General features: G+C 43.1%; 1 protein-coding gene across 2 annotated transcripts in view; it reads right to left on the bottom strand.

Annotated features, from left to right (window-relative positions):
• LOC111246918 (uncharacterized) overlaps positions 1–12041 on the bottom strand; it is a 61710-nt gene that overhangs the window by 20499 nt on the left and 29170 nt on the right. The gene's annotated exons all lie outside the window — the stretch shown is intronic.

Raw genomic sequence — 12041 nt, 5'->3', positions numbered from 1 at the left:
TATATATATGATTGCTACAAGGAAAAAGGCATCAACCATCTACTGGGTGAGAAGAGGTGTTTGCGGTTCAATAGCGCATCACCCCATTCTCTAAAATGCACTTATTTTCAAGAAAACAGCATAGCAAGGCTAACAATAAAAACACTACGAGGTCACAGCAGTTCTATAAGTAATTTTGGAAATTCTTTCTACGATTTGTTGATGATGCATTTAGCGATCGAAATCGAAAGAGTAAATGTTTGGATAGCCTTAGTACCGGATATGGGTGACGTTAGTATGAGTAAAAACGTCGGGAAACAACGTGTGCCCCCGATTTTCGTGCTAATATACCTAGTAGACTAACTTCTGAAGTATAACGTTCCGTTCCATTCGATGTAATGCTGAACAGTAACAACTGTCGTAGACTTAATACTGTAAATAGTAAACAGATCGAAAACGAATTTCGCCTGAATCTACGACATGCTAAGTACCACTGGGTCGTCGGCCTCAGAGACGGCGATGGCACATGAATGAATTATTGAATCAGCAGCAACTAGAATAGCTGTATTATGATTATCATAAAGACCTTATAAGGGTGCCCTCAACACTTCAGCCTATCTAACATTATAGATGTGTGCTGTAGAAAGTAAAATATAGTCGAAATGTAGCGCGAATTCTAGTCCAAGTATCGTAGACGTTACAAACAGCATGTCAGAGGACAGAAGGCCTGCCCTTAGTGGAGAAACGCACTTGAATATGTAATTATATAGAAATAACATAAGGAAACATAAATCTGAATTAAAAACCTGACTCTGGATAGGTTTCCTCAATGACACGATTATACCATCGCTATGGATTAACTTGTGCTCGCCTTCGAATAAGGGGAGCAAGTGTGCACTGATCGTAAGTTTCAGACTCGAGAACTTTATTAAACATAACTAAACAATCAGTGAAAGGCTTAAGCTCTTTATGTAACTTCGTAAAGTGAAAGAGTTCCGTAGAGATCAACATATTTACGATGCATAGTGGCAGCCTTAAACTCCGTTCAGCAGTTTACTACAAACGGCATTTTACCTGCGCAATCGTCTGCGCAATGGCCAGCACGACGGTGTTTGAAGAGCATTTCCGTCGACGTAACCAACGGCTCAGTACACAGAGTTTTCATGTTGTTCTATAGAAGTTTATCGATATTAGCATAATTTAAGCGTATCAGCTAATTTTTAAAGGATCAATTCGCCTTCTATAGCCGCAGATGGCACCATCATTATTCCCGGTATATTTCAATATAAACAACGTCAGATGAAGCACGTGTCGGATCACAAAACCCAGTTTGCCTTTAACATTAGCTAATTCTAAAGGATCTTCCAAAAAATTCAACAGCTAATCTCAGTTGACGGTTTCGAGCTCGTGCGGTAACACTCTACTTACATCGAACCTGACTGACGTAAGCGCTTGTACCTTGCACATGGCACCAATCACCCTAAGCGTACAATTATTATTTGCTGGGTTGCCCATTTAGCACTGGTTAGTGGCAGATCGTTCAAATAACAATTTATCCTCTAGTTACCAGTCAATTACATCTGTAAATGAGTACAGAAGCAAGTACGTATAGCGGAACCAGTCAACTATAGGCGTTTTTCTACTGTTCGCAGCAGGGAATCCAGCTGGGCTCATGGGCGATGGGCTCATCAGTCAGACTGTAACTACAAACTGTACATACGTTTGTGTTGTGTGTGAACATACGTAGCTGGGCGTCTATGTTTACCTGTGTCCCTCTAACTCGGTGTGCCCCTCTGTCTATATCTCTGTGGGTGTCTACTCATGTGCACTGTACAGATGACACCCCCCGAATGATGACATTCAACGTTCACCCAACCGTTCCTGTTGCTGGACAATTTCATTTTCACCTTCATTGTTTTGTTTCTTCGCCAGTTGGCTCAATCAATTCTGCCCTCGGACTTTTTGTTACTGGCGAGCGACTGAACGCTGATCTGTCCTATGCTATGCCACCATCTTGTTCGGTCTCTCGGAGCTTCTCGTGGTCGTGTGAATGCTAAAAAGCTACAGGTAAAAGCAGCCGCCGCCGTGACCTGCAATAAACTAATCCAGGCCGTTACTGCTACTGCTATAGCCTGTTTTTTGTATGTCGCTGTTGACATCCCATCGCTGCTGCAGCCCCTGCAAAATGTCGACTTTCCGTTACGCCGTAACTCGTCTATTTCGTTAGCCCATTTACTGCTGCTGCTACCCAGACAGAGCTCTGCTCGCCAGCCAAGGTTGGGGACTGAGCAGCAGTGAAGTGGGTTATCAGTACCTGCCCACTGTCCGAGAGGGATCGCGTCCGTGGCGGAACAGTTGCTTTATCACTTATCCTCTTTCTTGCAATATTCACGTTTTTATTATGGTTGTGTTTCTCTGCTCCGTTGTCTCTGTTATTTCGCCTATTGCTTTTTTGATTTTCATCTCGTACTAACTTTTCTCTCACCGTCTGGTTTACTCAGCAGCCATCACTAGCGCAACAAACGTCGCGGGATGACAAAACCCCGACTCGCCAGACGGGACTGTTCTCGCCACCATCGTGCCATGGGCAATGCTAAACAGCATTTCTGCAACAGTGGTTTAGCGTCATTGTTCATTAAACACGGGTATTATCATCCAGTCAGAGAAAAGGCGGTGACCATATTTGGCTTTGCTATGCGTAAGAACGCTTGGCTGTATGCACATAACCAGGCATAGGGACACCATAGTCTCTGGCCGTTGCTGAGAGCAGTGGAAAGATAGACGGTAAGGCAAATTGAAGAACCATAGGCTACGGAAGCCATCCTGTAATGGCTTTTTTATTACGTAGATATATATATATATATATATATATATACGTTACGTATATAGTATTTGCCTGCTAATTTTAGGGATACGTTGTGGTCTAGATTCGAGCCCGGGCATGGACGCCAGCCGTCTGTCTGATGGAAACATAAGGAGGTTACGGAGGCAGAAAACGCGTGGACTAACACATTAGCCGTTAAGCTCTATATAGACGATGTTACTTGGTTATGATATGTGTCATACAAACATTGTACACACATAAAATCTGTATGTCAGAGCATTCATAAGTTCGCAACACTGCTCCCATCTTTCCCCCTAAATCGGTTTCCTTGTATCTCAAAAAAATTAACAAAAGCTCAGTAGCTTAGGTGGTGATTGCCGTATTGATTATTGTCGTCGTTGCTGTCATGCTCTCGTTTCTGATAAATAATTATATTAAATTACTACTAAATATATATTATATTAAATAAAATAGAAATTAGCGCAAGTGCCTAATGAAGCTTGTCGGTTCTATCCTTCATGAATGTTATTTCCCATACCAATGCTCATCTCATCGAATAAAATAACGATATCATCCTACTAATTGTTTAGGCGACAAGTAATATTACCTAGAAGTACAGTACTTACCTAGAAGTTGAAACGGCAGAAGTTATTTAACATACTCAGGCCGGCAAAACTGGCTCACGTATATTTTTCTTTATAATGTTATTTCATATTCATAATAACGTTAGCTGAAAGAAAAGCTTAATAAGCATGACGAACATAAACATATTGCATAGGGGTGTAATATCTATGTAAGAATAACCATATATATATGAGCTTTATGTACGTTTAAATAAGGCAATGGCTAAGCACCTCTTACCGATTGGTGCAGAGCTTTTATCTATGTTTAACTATTTATTTAGGCCCAATGAATTAACTGAATACAGGCCTCCACGATTTTTTCAAGCTAATGGAAGGCTCACATTCTGGAGCCTTTCTAGTCCTGCCATTCCGCGCTTTATTTCTAGTTTTGTTATCTGTCTTAACCACCATGTAAGTTACTCTGGCAGCTGAATCAACCTTTTGCTCTCGCGATCTTCTATCAGTTGAGACATGGCTCTTTCTTTATAAGGCCCCAAAAGCACAGCTAAGCTGTGACCAAGGTCTGCCTCGAGTTGGCGTGGTCCTTGTTAACCTATAACCAGTTTAGTGTTAAAGGAGCATAAGGGACTGCAAATAAAAGAAAAATGTATTATAACGTTAACATGAAAGCGATCACTTTTGTTCGGTGCTAGCCTGTTCGCAAGACTAGGCTGTTCCTTCATAATCTCGTTTAGGTGCTTACGCGCGCAAAGGCTTGCGTACGTCTTGTTGTACTCAGCGTTTGTTATCGATTTATATACTGATAAATCACAGTTTCGGCGGATCGAGATCGACTGATAGAAATGTGGCCGACGGGCAACATAACGACGCAGCATTGGACGTTACATAATGGTGATACAATTAGGTTTATTATTCAACCATTTGTTGAGGGACGCTAAAAATTCTATGTACGCTTTCTGAGAATATTCGTTTTTATTTACTAGTTTACTTTGACCCGATTTTGTTTTTTTTTCGTCTTGAAGTAGTCACATGAGCTGTTCTACTCGAATTCGACTACGTATTCGAAAAAAAAAACGCGAAAAGAGGAAGGAAATTTACCGAGCGGCCCCTGAACGCCGAGTGCCGTAGCGTTTCATTACTGATTACAATAATGCTATGACTAAAACTTATCAGATCCGGATGGATTTGAATTTAGGTTGATTGATAAGGCATGCTCCTCGCCATGTTTCCAAGCAGAGCGGTGGATGTTGATCCACTAACAGATTAGGTTATATTTAGTCGAACACGACCGGATCGTCTGTTGTGGCATCTAACTATGTAGCAATGACAACAACGACACAAGGCTAAATCGAAAACAATCACACGACTAAAAGGAGCTGTGTACGAGAGCATTCCTTGGACTACAACGATAAGACAACGACAGAATAGGTGGGCATCGCAATTGTCTACGGAAAATAAGGTAATCTCTAATTGGTATCCAAATAGATCTTAAAGCATCCTAAAATATTCTACCCAGATTGAATGTGTCCGTCAAGCATGTTACTTACCACGGCGTACGGTTTGTCCTGATAATGCTTTGATAATGGCCTGTTTTTTTGAAGGCAAGCAGTATTCAAGCATCCGAACACACAGATACATACATACACGCAGGCTGCCCAGTGAGCCGTGACCTTTGTAGATCGTACACGAATATCGTTCGCATTCGTATGCGAAAGAAGATCTTCCGTTGTGGTAATGCCAGCTACGTGTTTCATTTTCCTTTCGCTAATTCTAAATATGATCCTCAGCGCGATATGGATATTCATACATTTCAAGGCACGAGTGTCTCTCCGCTTACGCTTAATAGGTCAAGGAGCCTATCATTCTTATAAACGGATTATACCTATTGTTTATCGGTAGCAGACACTGTGCTACAGGGCCGGTAGTCGAATCACTGTGTTGGTACGAATCCCAAACCCAACTTTTCGCTAACCCTTTCCATTGACCCAAGAGGAGGTTCCTAACCGAACGGAGCACCGACCCAGTTTGCCAGCTGGAATCTAACATTTGTTCCTCCGTTGGCAAGGGACAGCAGTATCCCGTCGAGGTGTTGACGTTACAGTAGTATTACCAATGCATGAACGGGAAGAAGACAAGAGCCACGGGAAAAGTGGGAGGAGCATTTTTAGTTGCCTATAGCCCCTGCTGCCCATGGCATCAACCGTGAACGCAACCGCGCTGCGAGATTTTGTCATTGAACGCTTAAATATCTCAGGGTTCTAATGAAAAGAGTTACCGTTGTGTAGCATGGCTATCCGAGAAAAGGAAGCGTCCCGCTTTCGCATAACAATCCGATTAAACAGAAGTAGCATTCTGTCAAAGCCGGGCTACATTCGGCCATACGGAAGGAGCGAAAGACTAGCGAACAATAGCGGCCGAATATACGCATCCAGCACTTCTTCTACTATGAAAGTTCCCCTGCGACTCTTCTACTACTGGACTCATTGAAATGCTTTGTGTATTTGACGTCCGTTACTGGTAACAACAAATATATATATATATGACCCTATCTAAAAGTACGTAAGGCAACTTGCTACCGAATGTTAATTTGTAGCAGTTGCGTGAGAAAAAGGGAAATAGAAAAGTTTGTTTTGTTACAACTGAAAATGTCATGGATAATGTTTTATTATGTCTAACTGCAACGTCTGTAAGACTATAAATATATATCGCTTAAACATCTTTCCTCGTAGATGCTGTTTCAATGAATGGGCTGGCCTTTGAATGGCGGCTATCTATGCGCTCCTGCGATGAGCGCCTACTAGCGAATATCGAATACGAAATCTTATTACTAATTTATTACTTTTAAACCAAGAAATTCATTGAAACAGTTCATTCATATTAAAATACTGGATAACACAACATATAATGCACGTTAATTAAAAAACATCCATATGTGCAAAACGTGTGTTACGTCCTACCTCTTCCGGCATACGCTAAACGCACAATAATCGTACCCTATAAGCGAAAATGCTAGAATAGATTGTTAAAGTGTTCAGGGTACGCATACCTTAGCAAGACAACCTGCAAAGAGCCTCATCATATACCGGCCGCTGTGGACTTGTTTGTTCACGTGCTTATTGGACCTCATGAAGGCGAGGGGCATTTATACCTTTTAATAATTTTTATGTGGAGGTTAATCAGAGAACCATTGTCGAATCGCTCCTCTTCTTCAAATCATTCAACGTACTCCCTTCTCCCTGTGCATGGCTTTGTCGTCTCTATACCCGTTTACGTATACTTTGTGTCGGATACCATTTGTCCTCAATACCTGAAAATGTTTTCTGCCCTCGTCATTTGCCTAAGGCGGCTACGCGTTCTAGACTCAGCTCTGTTGTCGAAAGCTGCTGACCAGAAACCTGTTAGCACATAATGCCTGGTTTGTGTGTTTTCCATACTGCATGCAGGCACAGAAAGACGTTTTCATGCGTCCTCTTTTCAGGACCCTTCCACGTATGGTCCATAGACTAGCTTTCACATAGTGTAGAAATCGAATGGGCAGAGTGCGTTGATGATCTTGCGCTGTGTACGCAACTTCCCCAACAGCACCAGCAGCAGCAGCAATCGGCATTGCAGTTAGTTAGAATCTCACTTTGTCCGTCCGTTCGCCCATCCATCCACCCATCTGTCTGTATTGCGATGGTGCCATTAATAGTAGCGATGGTGCATTTGGTGACCGCCATTTTCCCGTTGCTTTTGCCGTTCGCTAATGGTCTGCACACTGATTCGACAAAGCTGGAAGACGCCAAGTGTACCTGCAGGTGCAGCAGTAACAAACTGCAAGGGTAACGCCGTACCGACCGGAACTGTTTATGGCGGCGAAGCTGCCGCTACAGCTGTAGCTGTAGCTGTAGGAAAAAGCATCTCGGCCCAACAACCTGTACAGTCTGGCTCTGTTTCGCCGGCCGCCCTTAGCCGAACGTGAACACTTCGCTGGCGTTATTACGTCTACTACTATTTTGCTACGTTTACGCGTCGTTCCCTCTCCGAAACGACGCGATTTGCCAAGCTGGTGGCGTTTGCGGGTTAACAACGGCAGTCCATTGCTTAAAACCGTTAAGCGATTGGCCACTCCTTAGTTCATTGCTTTTCGCGTGTATCATTGACGGTGTTTTACACATTTTATACGGGCACTAGAACATTATACAGTCCGTACACGTGTGCTTGCTTGCACCTTTAATTCGGTCAGTCATTACGGGTAGAGAGGCATACGCATGCGACGTTTAGTCGTGCTCAGACTTCCGCGTCTGTCTTACTCCGTGGCCAGAGGACTGGCCTAATGCTGCTACCGCTACTGTTGTTGTCGTCGTCGATCCTGTATTTTGAAACCCTATTGCGCGGGTAATGGCAGAAACGCATAATACATTTATATCTAGGAAGGCGACGAACAGCAATTAACCTGACTTAGTGTCAAAATATACATGAAAGATAAGGGCAGGAGGAGAGCGAAAAGATTTTCGACGAAGATCGATGCGATCGCCTCTGTGTAGACAGGGTATAGACATCTAAGCACGTGCGGTTTGTTGCTACATGTTGTAGCCATTTGTAAACTAGGCTAAATAAATAACATACTGAACTCATTTCAACATCACTAGGGTGCCATTACGAATGCGATATAAATATCTATTAAGCAACAATAAAACAATTGGCTCTAAATATCGTGCGCTGTGGCTTGATGGCCAACGTATGCTTCGACGCGCTGGCCAAGAGTTAAACCAATCGATATTCGACAGAGGGATTTCAACGTCACATTGTTGGCCTCCGATAGCTCAGCTAGTTGTAGCTTTTCGACTGGTAAGCAGCATACATGAAGTAAGACAGGGTTTCTTGCTTTGGCGCTAGAGTAACTGCTGTTGCTGATTACTGATGACAGGGTACCGTTGTTTTCGCTGATGCGGGTATTTCAGTAGCCTTACGCCGCGTGAGCTATGACACTGTGAAGACGATAAAAACTTCTAAACATTTCGGCTTTTTATGTTATTCTTTCGAAGTTTTTTCTTCAAGGGTTTGCCTGTGCGGCGAGAAATGGCATATGCCTTACGGAATACGCATGAAAAATTATATCAAAACAAACAAATAACCTAGAAGGCCGAGTTAGGCAACGTTGATGAAAATGAAGGAGAAATCACAGCTGGTAATTCTGTGGGCAAGCAAGCTACCTAACAGTTTTGCTGATTGCACGGAACGTACCGACCAGAGGCTACTTCGCACGATGGTACGTGAGCCCCCTGTTGGCGTAAGAATTACCTTAGAAATGATATTTTGTTCTACTATAAACGGGTCCTACGTAAATATGGATACAGCACATGTATATGCCTAATAGGACATGTTAAGTGTTACAATAATATTGAAAGTGTCATAAGTGAATAAGATAGTGCATTTCAATAAAAATCAAATTCGATCATCACGACAAAGTATACTAAGCGATAAAGGCATGAGGTAAAGTTCGGCTAATATATTAGTGAATGGTCGACGACTCTACCAACGCCCACTTATTAATTATAAAAATCTAACTATAATAAACACATCGCAAGTACGCCTCAGATCGAAGAATAAAAACTCAAATTAGCTGCGCCCAAAAACAAGTTCTTCATAATTTTTCAACAACCCCCTTCGCTACCTAGGTGAAATAAGGTCCAACGAAACGTAAACAGTTGTTTCATTATAAACTGTGCATTCTCTCTTTTTTTGATGCCCCCGGGCTATTATTCTGTACAGTTTTCGAGATGAAGTTTTTGTCTGACAGTCCTCTGCTAGTGGTTTGTAGTAGTCGTCCTTCCCTGGACAAAATAAGTACGTGTTGAAAAAAACACGTTGCACATATACTTATTTTGGTCTGCAAGAAGACTCCTAAAAAAAGATTTCCCACAGACCGAAACCGTCGATGACGCCATTTTCGGTACTACGAATCCACATCGCTGTTGGGGCAGAGATGTCAATTGGTCGACCTTTGCTCGTCGACTACGAGTTAGAGAACGAGCACACGATAAGCGGCAACTGAAAAAAAGCCAGCTATTCGTCTACAGAAGCCAGATGTCAGAGCACGTAAGACAGACTTTCCGAATTTATGTTTGTGCGCATAGTAGAATGCTTCGCTAAGGTCAGTTTGTCCACATTCTGCGGGGGTTCGCACTCGAAAAAGTCTCTCTCTCTCTCTTCCTCGATAAATTTCTTTAGCATCAGTTCAATGTAAAGCCGCATTGGAAGGAAACCGGAGAAAGAAGGAACAAGCTACACCCCACGATGACTTCACTAACCCCGACGGCGTTCTTACAGGTTGTAGTCGCGTTTTTCTGTTTTGTTATTCACAATTGTCACCCAGCGAAGTTTTTCTCTTTCCGCCCGTGAATTCCGCATTACCCGTAGACCGACGCTGAGGTATCTATATGGGTAGCTATGGCAGTCTGGTTCTAAATTGAAGGGACTGAATGGTCCGGGTCGCTGGCTGACCCTTAACCTTCGTCATTTTTTACACTTTCTAGCCACTCACATGGCCACATGGACACAGGCGCAGGACCATGCACAACTCATACATCGAGAAGTTTTTTTTGCCCAAGCTGATGCCGCAGTCGCGGCCGCCGTAACCGTCTTTGCTGTCGTTCCCAATGAAAAGTAGGGCCTCAGAGAAAAACGAAGAGGGCGAAATAGCCAAATCTTTTTAGCAACAGTAAGCACACCACACACACTGCATAAAGCCGTAGGGCCTTTTGGCCGGTTATTATCTCGTCAAAAATAACACACGTAGCTCCATTAACTAATGTGTATATTCGGTGAATTTTTTGTTTTTTTGAATTTTGACAAAGTGTATACAAATGCTACCAGAACAAAGCACATTTATAATTCATACTTTTTTAGAGATGCCTGTCTCAGACTGTGATTGCCCATTTTGACCGCGCCATTGACCATATGATACGGGGCTACCAAATGTCAACTTGGCAACTACAGTTTATCAGGGTCTAATTCGTTTGCGCACTGCGCGAGCTGCCTCTAAACAAGCCGAGTGAGCTACAAATTAACCAGTTAACTATCAGCCGGTTATTATGATCTATATATGATGACCCTTCTTTATCGCAGATGGGCCGTTCTCCAGGCTCACAAAAGCTTAGAGTTTATGCGAATCGCATCCATGAACCTTAGCATGCCATTCGCACATCAAATAACCATTTGTATAATTCATTGGTGACTGAAATATTGACTATACTCACACCCAAGTGATGCCTGTCTCCTTTCCATAAATAAATGCTTACCTGGCCAATAAAGATCTGCAACAAAAGTACGTCGTTCTTTAAACGGTGTGACACCGACTTCCGATTTCCCTCAAGTATCTGGGTTCGTCTGTTCTGTAAACCCTACTTCCATTCTCTGTATTTTTTTTTTAGAATAACAGCAAAAGTTGATAGTAGACATCGGTTGAGAATAGTCTTTAGCCATCGTTCTCCCGGCTTCTGCTAAACAGTAATGAGCCTACAGCTGTTGTTTCCGGCAGGTGTAGTCACACTTGTCGAGCGCTGCTACTTTAATAGACTGAGCTAGATCGGCACTCACAATCGCGACATCTTGAGATCGATCCCAGGCCAGACTCAGTGACTTTTTCAAATTATTCATTTCAGTTCAGCATGCAGATATGTCTAACTAACGTTATTATTGTATTGTTATACTCTTACCCGTTATTGCCTACCTTGATGCGGTGGATTGTCGTCGACGGCAGGCTCACCAATATCACTGTCGCTCCTGACCTCACTATCGCATCGATAGCATTGCCCACTTCGATATCAATTAGACGGATTCTATAGTCGTGCTTATTATTACTACCGATGCTGTTATATGACTAGCTAGACAATGGACGCTTCTTGGAAGGCTCAACCAATCGCTCTCAGTTCGTCCATCACGTATTTTTTCGCTGCTGTGGCGGCCATTACTGGCGTACTCTAGCAACGCAGAACATGACAGAACTGCAGATCAGCCCAGACTACAGCAGACCATTGGACGGCAACGTCGTCGAAGTGACGCCAGTCGCAGATATCATTGAGAAGTCGTTAACCCTTCGTTCATCGTGGCAGAGGCTACTGCAGCAACAGTTACCGACAGCTACAGACAGCCAGACGAGAGGAAACACGGCACATCGTGGACGGCGACGACAACGATGATGAAGACGAAAAAGAAAACGAAGACCACGCTACGACAGTGGCGCCAGCATAAGCGTCATTGGCAATCGTCTGGGGCCACCGCCGGAACTATCGCCGCAGTAACCGTCAAACCCATTGATTCCCTTAGCTATCTCCTTTTACCCAGCAGCTACAATGGTAATAATAATAACAAATGCCAATGGCCTCAGCATTGAGGGTGACTCCAGTAGCACGCAGTAACGAGTTCGTACTATATCTCGCAGCACAGTAGCGTTGTTGATTTTTCGTTCTTTTTGCAATTCGTTGCCCAAATGGCCACAGTGACATCATCATCATGTTCTTTGAGCTCCGCTCTGAGCCTGTCAGAAAACGTGGAGACAACGGCAGAAAAACATTTCGAAAGAGAGATTTTCCGCTACGCTTTGCAGACATTCGAAAATACATAACACAGTCAACACCTGAATAGCTTTCTTCTTATTACAAGTCAACCTA

This window comes from Varroa destructor, unplaced genomic scaffold (assembly GCF_002443255.2).
Source record: "Varroa destructor unplaced genomic scaffold, Vdes_3.0 BEIS01000003.1, whole genome shotgun sequence".
Taxonomy (NCBI): Eukaryota; Metazoa; Arthropoda; class Arachnida; order Mesostigmata; family Varroidae; genus Varroa; species Varroa destructor.
Note: the sequence above shows the minus strand (reverse complement) of the source record. Positions and strands in the feature narration are given on the sequence as shown.